Genomic DNA, 14,596 nt, shown 5'->3' on the forward strand with positions numbered 1-14,596 from the left:
CTGAACAGTTGGCATGTTCTGAAAATGACCTTGATATACACGTTCTCCTTGTCACTCAGACAGCTATTAGTCACTAACTCAGACTAAAGAAGATCATTTCACATTTACAATGCACTGATGCCATTTTCATCTTCTTATATAAAAACATAATTTTTTTCACCTTTGAGTTATGATTTCAATCCTACGTACTGGTGATTGACTTACTGTAATTTGAGAAACTTGAAAATATAATGAAACTGGATAAAGTTGATCATAGGTTACAGTAAATACATTTATAATTTTACAAAAGATGAAAGAAAGCGGCATCCTTTTCCTTTAGGTCTAATTTACAAAAGCATTAAGATTTAATTTTATTGTGAATGTACACAGTAAAAGTACATTTTTTACAATTCCGATTATCTATAATAATCTATATAATTTTTTTCTTAAAAAAAACGCAATGTATTCATATGTGTGGCGTATTTTAACCATGCAGCAAACCTTTGAAAATATTTTAATAAATTACTGTGATAAAAAAAATAAATAAATTACTTTTTAAACTATTTAACTGATTGTATTAATTGGTCAAAATTCTTATGTTTGGTTAGAGGACAATCGGTTAAAATGTGCATCACTAATTACAGTTTTACTGTATTTTTGATCAAATGCTCTAAGTACAGCCTTGGCAAGCAAAAGAGACTTATTTCATAAACATTTAAAAAATGTCTGACAGGCAGTCTATGAGTGGTGGTACAGAATGCAGATTGAGCTGGGGTCCAAACTGTTTTTTGTTTTTTTTTGGATGGAGAACTCCTGATTAATCGTCTTTTGTGCCCTTCTGGGTCAGTGTCCCACAATGTTTATCCTAATCTGTTCAGTCTATCTATCTGTCACAGAGATCATGAGTTGATGGTGGCAATCAATGTTTTTTTTTTTGTGCATCAGATTAAATCTATGAGACTTGGTCCGTGTCCCAAGGAAAATCTTAAGGGGTAATTATACTGCATTACAGTGAGACTACATGTTCCCTGAGTTGACCTTTTATTCCATGTGTCTTAAAGATAAGCTACAGAAGGAACACAGAAACCTGAGCCAGCTAGGTTCACAAGGTTTAAAAAGAAGATAGGTTCAGGTCTAAAGCATAGGGAGCTGTAAACAGCATTTTAAAACACGTGTAAGTGTGCTCTTATTTGTCTCAAACTGTTGGTAGTAAATTGTATGCCACTTTGGGTCTACGTTATATGGATAAAGCAATCCCACTATGCACTGTAAATGGAGATGTTGTGGGTAATCATTTTAGGTCAGCCTATCCAACAAGCTAAGCTTAATATGTGCAAATTTTGATAGAGCTGAGGAAAACATACGTTTATTCATAATCAGAAGTGCTTTGGAAATAGTCCCAGATTTTTAAGGATCACATATTTTACCCAGCATTCATGTGCACTGCATATTCATTTCCTTATTGATTTTGTAACTTTTCTAGCTACATGCTAATTTAAGAATTAGCTGTGCATTATCTCTCTGCAAGGGCGTTATTTGCAAAAGTGCCAGTTAACAAAAGTTGCCAACTATGAGAAGCGTCTCAAACTAGGCGCTAATGTTCCATTTAGGTTAGCTTAATGTATATGTAGATAGCTGCCTATATAGGAAGTAGACTGCAAGTGAGCTCATTGGGTTTGTAGACAAAGCCACTGTAACTATAGAAGGTTTCTAAATAGTTTTGTAGTGCAAGAAATGCTTCAAGGTTTTATTTTTTATTTTTTTATTTTTTGTGACCAACATGTAAAAACCATTATTTCAAAGATAACGAAACTCTGTGAGGTGATAAAGAAACAACAAGCCTACATTGCTTGCTTATAATGGTTGTGTGCTTCTTTTGTGGCAGACGACTGTAAATGTAGAATTTTTTTTGTAGACTATGAATTTAGAAAAATTGTGATAGGGACGTCTTAAGAGGCTTTGTTCTCATGTTTAGGACAACTTGGGTTGTGTACTTTTCCCGCAATAGATCACTCTGTGCTGTTTTCCAGATGCGTTTTGACCATAAAAATAAGTTATTCACTACTGTAAAGTGCCATAACTGGCAGATGGATGTTTTTTAGATTAATAATTAGATTCATTGTCAATTATTTTCATTATTGATTTTTACAGGTTTATAGTTGTTGCAGCCCTACTTTCTTGTGTTAGATATTTCAACATATAATCATTATTTGTTTAGTCCAGCGAAGCCTTCAGATTGGATCTGTCAGCGTTTATACAGTATGTTCCACTGAAAGCATCTGAGCACTGAAATATTGATGGGAACGACATTCACTACAAAGCAACAGAGCGCTGTGAGACAGAATTTGAAGTTTATGAACAAAAACTCAAACCGAAAGCGAAGGAGTGTTTTCAAAGAGAAATGTTCAGACCACGTTGACAACGGTGGTCAGTCTTCTTGTTTTTTTTTTAGGACAGTTTAAGTCCCTGTAAGCCCATGTCTAACTCTCTGAAGGATTCTTGTAATAAGGTAATTTGTCACAATAGACGGTAGAGCGCTTTCAGCTTTATAAATCATGAGATAGTTCCTCTGTAGTGGGATAAACACTTTTCAGATATGGTTGTATGGATGCGATCCAACATTTGTCAGAGGTTTATCCTGTCTGTAGTCAATTGTGGTGTATTATGGGAAGTTAAAAGCCTCCCAGACCATGCCGGGTAAGTTTAAACACCTATGGATTTGAAGGTCATGGTTTTGATCCCTGTGCCTGATTGACTCAGTTCTAAGCCTGCCATGAGGAAGCCACAAGCACCAGAAACCTTATGCTAATTGAGGAAAAACTGTCTTCCTCTCAAAGAATGTTTGAAAGAAAAAGAACATTATTTTTGGGGAATGGACTAAGTGTATGACTATGTCATATTGGTTATTGGCCACTATTGGAGGTTTTTTTAACTCTTCTGTTTTGGTTGATATTTAATTGTTTTTACATGTAGAATGCATTTGCCCAATGTTATTTTAGTATTAATTATATGCTATTTTATTATTTATTAATGATGTAATGGCTACCACTTTAATTTAGGTGGCCCATGTACTTACATTTAAATGAATAATTTGGTACACTGCACTTATTATGTGCATACAGAAACCAACCCATACCACCAAACCTGTCCCTAACCTTACTTGTATCCCATATTGTACAATGTACTTGATGCATACAGTAGTAGTTAAGGTCACCTAATATACAGTGGGATCTTTTAATGTTATACAGTATAATGCTATTCTCATTTTTATTATTATTTTTATACATTTCTATTTATTTTTATTTCAGCTTTAGATATAGTGATTTTAATATTTCAACTTAAATTAAGTTTAGTTCAACATTTCTAATTCTAAATAAACTAATATTTATATTTTATCTTATCTTTTTCAGACTTTTCTGACATCTTGCACTCAATTAAACTATAAAATGTTTTAAAATACTAACAATTCAGCAAAATTTAAGTGTAAACTTTAGCTAACCTCAAAATAGATTTAATTTTTCATACTGTAAATTTTCTTTAATAAAATGAAAATAAAAATGGTGGTTGACGAGAGATCCCCCACATGATTGTAAAGCGCTTTGGGTGTACAACAATACACAATAAAGTGCTATATAAATGCACCATTCGTCCATTCATTCATTTGAAAAAAAAATTTTTTAATATTGGACAATTATTAATGGTCATTATTTCTGACCATAACAAAATAAAAATTATGATAATAAAAGATCTTACTTGTGTTGGCCGGTATGCATTGGTGTATCCATTGCATGCTTTCACTTTGGCACCAAAAATATTTTTGCCTTTATTTCTGAGTTGCCACTTCATGTCCAAATTTGGCTCATGAAGCAAAAATGGTATTCTAATGCTTCATTGTTACACAGCCTTTGTTCAAGTTAAAGGGAGATGACACATTCACAATATAATCTTCAAATATTGATGGTATCTATCATCTTCATATAACTTGTCTTTCTGCATCAGTTCTAAAGATGAATCTCTGGCACCTTTGCCTCTTATTTAGTGCGTCTCCATTTCTAAAGCTGCCTGCTTGAGGTTATTCTTGCCACGTCTCTCTCCGCCATATCTCCTACCTGTCCTCTTTCCACCCACACACCTATCTTCTATATCCCACAAAGCACTGCAGTGCTGCCCTCTGAAGTAATGTGGTGACAAGCCCAAGATTCTCCAAGGAGTACTGACACTGCTGAATAGCGTACGGTGTCATGTTGTCAAAAGGTTCACAAAGAAATATGCGAGATGAAACGATTGTTGGTGATGCCTGTATGCTATGCTAGCTGTTTCAGCTAAATCGTCTGTCCTACCATCTCAGTGAGACTGCTGCCTGGCCCTCAACTACATCTAGAGAAAAAATAATCCAAACGGTCGTGTTTTCAACAAAAAGATGAGCGTTTGAAGAGTGTTTCGCGAAATGGTGTTCGTGTTTGGTGGATGAGTACCTCAGGTGTCTCTCTTCACCTCATTAAACTCTGAGTGACATGATTCCTTCTCACGAGTGCAAGTCACTTAACTCCTTCTGACGCCTCCTTTTAAGACGTCTTAAGCAAATGAGGCAATGAGTGGCGTGCCTGTGGTAATCCTTCTATTTTAAGTTCAGTTTCCACCGCAATAAGTCAGAATTAGACTGCAGTAGTAGATGCAATAGATCATTTTTGTTTACCATTTATTCTGAAAAAAGGCATAATATTGAATTAAAGATCACATAGATGGAGTGTAATGCTGACTGGAAGTAATGTTTAATATGTAGAATGTTTGACACAGAGGTGTAACCAAAAAGCAGACACAGGACTATTAAGTTTTAAACATATTAAGTTATACACAGGAAAAAAATAATTCATATTAGGAAGCTAGTATATGTCTATGGTATCATGGTATGTAAAAAAAAAAAATATGTGCATACATTTACTTTTGTAATATTTTTTGTAATATCATAAATGTTTTGACACTTCGCCACTTTGGGCAATTGAATGCATGCTTGCTGAATAAAACTTTAATTGCTTTCAATGAAACAGAAAAACCTTTCAACGGTTGTGTATCTTGATTTCCCCCCTGCCCCAAATATTACTGAGAGGACCATCAGACAACTGCAGCAAAAGCATATTTGTTGCATATGTGTGTACACATTATTTAATATTAAGATCAGGAAGTAAAGTCAGGAATCACTGAAAGTGAAATATTGACAGCCCTCGTTTGGTTTCAAACTCTGTCTTAGCCTTCAACACAATGTGCATGTTATCTTATAAGACGTTTATCATTGCATATCTCACAATGCTCTATTCTCAGCAGAAATGAACACCAGGCAGTTACAGCAGGGCTTTTCCCGCCGAGCTTCACTCCACTAGCCGGCGCAGATGATATCTAATGTGTTCTTCATGGTGCAGCACCTTGCGGAAAGAGTCCATTAGCGGGGCACCGCACCGGAATGTCCTTGCTATGTCAACCCGACGGGGAGGGCAGGACACTTCTAAAGCAAACCAATCTGAAAGGCATTACCCATGATCCCTGTGTCAGCACAGAAGGAACGAGGTTCATATGGTAAATCTGCTCAGTGGCATCAGGCCACAGAAGTTTTTGGCGGTAAAACAAAGCCACTTTTAATAGCAGTTGCCTTTTCAGGCACGTTCTGGACTAGCCAGCCCGTTTACATGCCCAAGTATAATTAAAGGGCTGATCTGAGATCAGTATGAGAGGTAAGCTGAGCCACTCCAGGCATGCTGATGTGTGTGCGTCAGCTGAATCATCACCTGCTGTGGCTGCTCATCGCTGTTCACGAAGGGCTTAGAAGCATAAAATAGCAGATAGGTCATCAGACAGGAAGGATTTTAATAACAATGTGTTGCTTAATCAGATATGATCGGCTCCTTTCTGTCACTAGTGGATATTGTCACACTCTGTAGTAGTCGCTGAGAGATTATTAACAATGGCTTTACAGCAAGAGTTCTATTTAATAGAAGAACAAAACAAATTTTACTATTGAAAAGAATGAATACAAGGTATATGATATAAGATATGTTCTCTGCTAAATTACTGCAAAACTACTTTGAAAGACAGTAGTCATGTTTAAAAAACGTATTGATCTCCCTTGCTGCTTTTAGCATCCTAACTGTCATGGGACGTCAGAGTTGGTGATTTGGATTGCTCTATATAGGCAGCATTTCCATGTGTCACATACTATGTATAGTGCTCTGCATGGAAGACTTGACTGGCAAGCAACAGTGCCTGCCCACTTTTACTGTATTTTTCGCATAGGGATTTAAAAAAAAAGTCTTAATGTAAGAGTTATAAACCATGAGGAAAAACTACCAAGTATAATGTGAATCGCAACATTAAAAACATTGATTTGAATCAAACACACAAGTGAAAATCGGACAAAAGGACAAAGCTACTAGACTTTATACTTCGAGGAAAATTCACCCAAAAATGAAAATTCTGTCATTATTACTCACCCTCATTGCTCCAAACCCGTAAGGCATTCGTTCGTCTTCAGAACACATAAAGAGACTGACCTGGAAGAGAATAAATAATTGAATAAAGTTGTTATTTTTATTTTCTTTGTGCTCAAAAAGTATTCTCGCGGCTTCAAAACATTATGGTTTAACCACTGTTTTAATAATGTCCTTACTAACTTTCTGGGCCTTGAATGTGTCAGTTGCATTTTCTGTCTATGCAGGAAAAGCTCTCAGATTTCATCAGAAATATCTTAATTTGTGGTCCAACGATGAACATCGATCTTACAGGTGAACGACATGAGGGTGAGTAATTAATGGCTGAAATTTGAAATTTTAACTTCTGGATCCCGACTGTTGTTGAAATTTCCATTTTCATTTTGCGAAGCTAACAACACAACATATAAGCTGCGACCCAAATGACGCACTATACACTATGCACTCATACACTATGTACTTATGCACTATGTACTCAACAATGTAGTGATTTTGTCATTCATTATCGTGAATCGCCCCTCCCTTTTCATAACGTAATTAAAACTGCGACAGTTGAGTGCATGAAGTGTTCAACATTCCACACTTTGTTTTTTCGGTTATTTAAGTGCATCATCCAGGTGTTTAACGTGCACTTTTTCCGTTTTGGAATTTTCACTGTGAACGCACTACTCCCACTATTTATTCTACAAAATGTCATAGAAAAGTGCATAAGTACGCAATTTGGGACGCACCTATAGGCTTACTATATGTACAAATGTTAGGTTGATTTTTGTATTTATTTATAGAAATTCATTAAATAAAATTTGAATTATAATCTTAAAATAAATGTGACATTTCTCTAGCCATGTCTGCCATATGTACCTTCACTAAGCTCCTTGCAATGCATTCTGGGATTGCCTTCTCTGTGAAGCATATATGCGATACTGCTTTAGGATAATAAATAATGCATAATGAACTTGTCTACCTTTTGAAATTACCTTGGAGCACATGAACAATGCTATGAAAATTCACAGCTCTCTATGTTTTGGGACAGAGCAAATGTTTATGTACAGCTTGTTTACAATACCTAGCTTGTTGCAGAAGTGTTTAAACGGCATCTGTTCAGCGCCAGGGGCTCCAAAAAGAACTTTTTCTAACGTTTGGATGCTCATATTTGGTTCAGCTGGGAATTTTCCATTGCGTCTTTACTGGTTTGTGCTTGTTCTATTCTGTAAATTATCAGGAGTGCGTTTGAGATTTTTCAAAACAAAACCATTGCTGGTGATGTAATGATTTACTTATTCTGCAGAACACGGTGCAGCCGTCTTCCTCGTCGAGAGCTGGACATTATTTTTAGACATTCAGTGAAAGGAGAAAAAGAAGTAACCAAGACAACCTTGAATTCCATCCACAGGCAGTAGTAGGCAGTTGGCTGTGTGATCACCTTCATATAATTTTGAAGAAATACTTGTCACATCTTTCTTATTTTTTTCACATTATACATTTTCAGCAGGGCTGTTGGTGAAATTCATGGGGTGCAGCACCACATTTTTTGGGATGCCCATCTGCTACTTTTATGAAGTGTTTTCTGTTGCCCCATGGAAAAATGGCTGTGTTAAAATAATCACATCAACTGAGAATCCAGAAATTAACATGTATTGCTCTCTCTTTCAAGTGATATTTGACAAAATGAGGCGGAACCGCCCCCTGTGCTCTTTATATTTGGCTAATAAGTATGTGACAGTGGATTTTTTGTTTGACTTGACCACGGATGAGGGATGAAGGAGACATGTACTGTAGGTAATGGATAATAAAACGTGCAGAAAAACATGATTCAGGCCATTGGTCTGCTGATAAGAAGACTGTTTTGAAAAATGTGATTATGCTCACGGAGTATGCAGTTAATTAACGTGAACTTGGCAGAATGGTGGTGTCGTGGGGAGGACGAGATATAAAGTTCTCAAAGAGGAAAGGACACCCGGCTGTGTCTTGAGGCCTGGCCTTTCATAGAGCTCCCTGATCAATGCCAATCCCCTTATGAGGTGGGGAACCTGGCAACTCCTAACATGATTTCCACCTGTTGTTATCATATTTCAGTGGATTCAACAGCCTCTGACCAAAATATCTACTAAGGGCTGCTCATTAAGGTTGTGTTTTCATTCTTGGTCTTCTTATATAATGCATATCGCATTGGTAATGACATATTGAATAGCCATTCTGTAAATGTGTGCTCAGAAAGTCATGATCATGAATGGAAATATAAATTATGTGGTGGAAAAGACAGTTATAGAAAAGTGCAAGTATATACAAGAATTTATAAAAAAACTTTTTTCATGAATTTATCAAAAGACCAGATTTACTAAACAGGGTGAATTAACATTAGAGCGCAATTCCATAAAAGTGAAGATGGGAAAATTGCGTAGGTGATTTAATAACAAAGTGCACATTAAAGAACACAGAGGAGCAGTGCAAATTACCGCCTTCTTTAAGACATGCTTTTTTGGGTGTTTAATAGTGGTGCAAATACCAGCAAATTGACGAGCACAAACATTAGTAAATTGAGTTGCATGATTCATTTCAATACTCTTCTCCCATAAATTTTGCATCTGAAAGGGGAAGTCCTAAAAATGCATATTCAATAAGATAAGGCACAAAAATAACCGTATTCCATCACTATAACCTCAACATCACAAATGTGAAATGAAAGGCGTTGGTTGTTAAATCCAGCTACTGCAGGGAGGATTCAGCTGCTCTTGCATATAAGTTCATTTGCATTTCCCTTCTTTTACAAAGTCTTGAGGGAGAGTTTTTGGTGAGCGGTTTTTGTTCCCGTACTTGGCCCATCGCAGCTTATCCCCAGCCTTGGCTTTAGATATGAAATTGATGTTACAGATAGCACTTGCCTAATGGCTGTTGATTTCTTATCAAAGACGTAAGTTGCTGTGGGGCTATCATAGTCAGTTTTGACTTCTGTCTATCCTGATGGCTTCTTTAAATGAGAAGATTGCCAAAGTTAAGCAGAAAAGTGCATGTACATCTGTTTGACGGCTCAGCACACTTTCTGCTGATGGAAATCTGTCAAATACTTGGTGACTAAATGTGCTAGAATGACCTTGTTTAAGGCAAGAATTGCCTATTTTACACTTGGCAGGTGTGTAAGTCTTTGAAGACAATGTGTTGACAGCATTAGTTTTATTTTTGGCATAAGAAATGGCATCTCTTCATTGAAGAATGTATTATTTGTTGGACTATTTATGTCCATTATGTCTATTTTTCAAACACATATTTCTGTAATACTGAACATTTCTGTTGAAATAAAAACACCTTACCAGTAAGTCGAGTCAAAATGTATATCCATAGTACGTTTAAAAGCAATAGAGCTTACCATTTCCTGCAATATGTAGTCAATGACACCACAACATAACTAATGTATCTACAGTGAACTGAACCAATGTAGTCCAATTAATGAACAAATAACTGTTGTTGTTGTTGTTGTTGATGTTGTTTTAGTGAATAAAACACATATTACTAACAGCTAACTGTGAGACTTCATTAGAGTAACCGACAGGTTGCTCATACAGTATGATAAAGTAGTAAAAGATACAGATTATGCATTTAGTCAGTCGTATTAAGAGAAAATATTAAAAGTAGTCAATTAAAACAAATTAGTTAAAATAATTATTAAATAGTATAAAAAAATTATTGGTGATTGTTGTGTATCATTGTTTAATATACAAGTAAAGCCAAGTATTGGATTGAGATTATTTTGCCTGTATAAATAATATAAAAGAGTTTATTTAAATTATTCATAATTACAATAAAACTTATAATAATAATAATCAATTATTATATAATGTAATGTGATGACATAGAAATTGTAATATATTACTATTTTAAAATAATTGTTATTTGTAACATTTAATCAAATTAAACAACTAACAATTTGTTATTATTATTATATGAAATACAAAATATGTAAAAAATATTCCATTATATTTCACTAAATATTATTATTATTATTATTATTATTATTTGAAAAGTATTATTTAATAGAAGTATTCAGTTATTAACAATATTATTATTGCTGTTGTTGTAAAGTGTTATTTAAAATATTGCATTATTATTATTATTGTTATTGTTATGATTATTATTCTAAACAGAAATAAAAATTGTAAAATTATTTATGATTTCATATATATATATATATATAAAGCTGTTTGACCAAGAGCTTCCTGTTATTTAAAGGGATCATAAACGTAAACAGCATATGCTAGTCTGTGTCAGCTGCATCACACGGATACATTGTTTTCTTTCAAATCATAACGCAAAAACTGTATGACGTGGCTGACACACACCAGAGTGACGAATTGTTGAGAAAAGTCGTTATTTTTGTTTTCATGGTTGAACCCCTGATGTCACATGGACTATTTCACCAATCTCCTTGCTACGTTTCTGGACCCTGATCATGGTAATTACATTGCTGTCTATGAGAGGTTCAGAGAGCCCTCAGAATTCATCAAAAATATCTTAATATGTGTTCAAAAGATGAATGGAGGTCTTACAGGTTCAGAACGTTATGATGGTGAGTAATTAATGACAGAATATTCCTTTTTGGGTGAACTAACCCTTTAAGAAACCGGATAAGAAAACCAGCACATCACCATCCAAAATACAACATAAATGCTGTTTACTAGTGGTACTAGCATTCTCAGCAGGGATACGTCGACTACAAAACTGACACAGGATTCCTGGGTGCCAAGACGAAAACATCTTGATCTTTCTGGACCAGAATGTTTGTTTACACTGATCAAATTATTATTACTATTTGTACAGTAGTTAGAGCATTCAAATGTATTCACAGCCACACAAGAACCAACATGAGAAGAAAATCACAGCACTGTGTTTCATTGTATTTTATTCCATTGACCCTTCTAATGTGTGAGTATTCATCCAACATGTAGCTTCAGAAGCAGCGTTTTACATAAATACAGCTGATGTTATAGAGCCAATGACAGATCTCACAAATATTCCAGATATTTCCATCAGTCCCATGCAGACTTCCCCGTGGGTGTTCTGGAACTGTGTTTATGCCGCGGTCAGCTTTAGCGCGTTGTGTTTTGGAGATGTGAGCAGACTGCGTGATACTTCAAACGACCCTCTAGTATTTCACTCACTCTATATTCTCTCTCTTCTTGCTTTTTTCTCTCCCTTTTATACTTTTTTTTTAACCCGTCGCCCCCTCCCTTCCTCTCCGTCTCCCCATATTGCAGTCACCTAACCTTGACTCCTCCCTCCCGTGGCACTTTTATCATTCACTTTCCAGTTCTCTGGCATTTCCAACCAAAGTCTTTGTATTGCGCCGAATGTCAAGGTAATATGAATACATCAGAGCACCGTGTATTGTGATGTCATCCCTGCAGTCCACCACTTCTCCCTGACTCACCGACTGTACGCGCGGTGTTACATTGAAGTCTGCTTTCCCGATTGTGCTGCTATCCAGCCGCCGGCGTCAATAATGAACAAACATCGAGTTCAACTGATAAAGCGTTCTAACATTGGATGCACTGAATACTGAATGAGCACCAAGGACGTGTGGAATCAAACGTCAGATCATGATGCCCGACCTGGCTGTGTCTATACATGCCCTGCGGATGTACATCTGAATGATTTTGTGCAGGTCCTGGTTATTGCAACCCAGGTCGTAAAGGGCAATTGGCTGTGGCTCTGCCACTTCCCGAAATTAAACCACACACAAACTATTTTTCCTTGTCATACACATCTATCTGTCTGTCTGTCTGTCTATCTGTCTGCATGTCTATATATATTATATTGAAATAATAATATATAATATATTATAATATATAAAATAATTTCACTATAAAGGCCCGTTCACACCAAGCATGATAACTATAAAGATAACGGTAAAGATATAGGCTAGTTCTAAAAATCGTTCTCAATATTAAAGAATAGCGGAGTCCACACTACAACTATAACGATAAAGGTATAGAGAAACGGTATCGTTGGAATCATTTTCAGAACGATTTTTTTTCCAACTGATGAACGATACAAACATTGACTTCGAATCAGAATCCATCCTGCTATAACGAGCTCGAGGATTTAAAGCGGCAGACGCATGTGCAACCTCAGAATAAACAGACGATATCGTTCACTGGTGTGGACGCTAATATCGTTATCTTTATAGTTATCTTTATAGTCATCGTTCTTGGTGTGAACGAGGCTTAATGGTTCAAATATTATAATTTTTTATATTGAAAAATAATATTTAAAACTTGGCACTTTTTTATGTCACTAATAAAGCAAATCAATTCGTTACACTGATCACCAAAAACATGTGGAATCAAACGGCAGATCTTGACTCCTAACCTGGCTGTGTTTTACATGCTCTGCAGATGTATTGTACATCGCAGAATGATTTAGCGCAGATTCAGGTTTTTGTGGCCCGGGTCGTAAAGGGCAATTGACTTGTGGCTCCACCATGTCCCAAAATAAAACCACCCACACACCTTCTTCCCCTCATCATACATTACTATTCTTTATAAAACACTAAATGCTGGGGGAAAGTCTCAGCCAGATAGATTACAACATCCTTTAATGAAACGAGAGAGGGTTTTTACGATAATGACATTACACTGTGTGTTCATGCAAAGGTGAGTTGTAAGTTTCGGAAATAATTGTCCGCCACAGTTCCTCATAATCAATAAACTGAGCCAATTAGGTCGTCTGGAGTAAAATCAATGCGATATGAAATATAGAGAAGGGTGTGCCGATGGGCCTCCATCACCTGAGTCACATGCTTTTTAATAACGTAATGCATTAAGAAAAAGATTAGAAGCTCAGGTCCTCTTTTTTGTGCCTAATATTAATTTGACATCATAGTCACGAGCGGGAGAGTAACTCATGCTGACGTGTCTTCTTTTTGCAGTAACCATCATTTTCCAGGTCCATTTGTCAAGCGAGGCACGGAGGACAGCTTGTGATTAATGGACGTTTTATATGAGCGAACACGTGTTCAGTTCCTTTCTCCCTCTCTCTAGTCGCGCTTTCGCTCCTCGCGCTGGCATTTGACACAGACACCTGTGTCCGCTGTGAGTTATGTATTTTTACCTCTTTCCCAATGACACCTAATACCCAGAGCTTCTTTTGATTTATGTCGTTGATTGTGGGGCTTCAGTCGCATTGGCTGACAGATGCTTAAATTCTGACTGAGGGATTACGAGACTTGATGTGCCCATGATACAGTGTTAATTGATTTTCCCCAGAAAGAAAAAAAAATAACAGAGATAAAAAAGGAAAAGCTTGGCTTCTGATGAGATGAGATACCACATGCCTTCCTATCTTTCCAAAACAAGACCGGAGAGGCTGCGAGCCGCCCAGGAGACCATGTCTCTCGGTTTCACTGCTTATTTTCCCGCTTGACTCTCTCAGGCTTTTAAGTGCTTGTTCGCCACACCCTTTGACATATGTGGTGTAACCGCAGAAGAGATTATGGCAGCAATTATGAGAAACAGGAAAAGGCCAGTGCAATTTGTAACCTTTATTATTTTATATGCAGTTCTGTGTTGCTTCTCTAAGCACAACTAGGTTTATAACACTGATAAAGAGATTAGAATGACGTCCTAAAGTTGGCAAAGGACACCAGGGCTGTAACTTTGGCATTTGAATAATACTCTAGTTTTGCAATATTATTAGGAAGTTCAAATCATTGTAGCAAATCAGTTAATTCTAAAGAATCTTTTTTTTCTATATTATGTAACATTTGAAAATGTGATTCATTATAGTGAACCAAATGATTCTCACTTTCATATATGATTTGGAAAGTTACTCATTCTGGTGAACTGAATTGTTCTAAACAGCCTTTGCTCATATATGCAGCATAGTTATTTTGTTCATCCTAAACAGCCTTCTCATATAGCGTTGGAAAATTTGATTAATTTTACTGAATAAGTTATGTTTCTTATATAGAGTCATGGTAACTTTGATTCATTCTAGTGAATTAATACTGTTTCTCATTTTTAGTGTTGAAAATATTTATTTATAGTGAATCAATACCTACTTAACAGTCTTCTCTCTTACATGAAGTGTTAAAAATGTATTTTATTCTATTGAATCAGTTCTGTTTCTCATATGTAGTGTTGGAA

General features: G+C 36.0%; 2 protein-coding genes across 2 annotated transcripts in view; one reads left to right on the forward strand and one right to left on the reverse strand.

Moving 5' to 3' along the window:
- Window positions 1-14,596, reverse strand: part of trpa1b (transient receptor potential cation channel, subfamily A, member 1b) — a 170,373-nt gene that overhangs the window by 76,867 nt on the left and 78,910 nt on the right. The window contains exon 4 of the mRNA XM_026201071.1: window positions 6,462-6,521. The gene's annotated coding sequence lies outside the window, so the exon portion shown is untranslated. The remainder of the gene's footprint in view (window positions 1-6,461; window positions 6,522-14,596) is intronic.
- Window positions 1-14,596, forward strand: part of kcnb2b (potassium voltage-gated channel subfamily B member 2b) — a 107,469-nt gene that overhangs the window by 17,389 nt on the left and 75,484 nt on the right. The gene's annotated exons all lie outside the window — the stretch shown is intronic.

Source organism: Carassius auratus, chromosome 24, assembly GCF_003368295.1.
Source record: "Carassius auratus strain Wakin chromosome 24, ASM336829v1, whole genome shotgun sequence".
In the NCBI taxonomy this organism is placed as follows: Eukaryota; Metazoa; Chordata; class Actinopteri; order Cypriniformes; family Cyprinidae; genus Carassius; species Carassius auratus.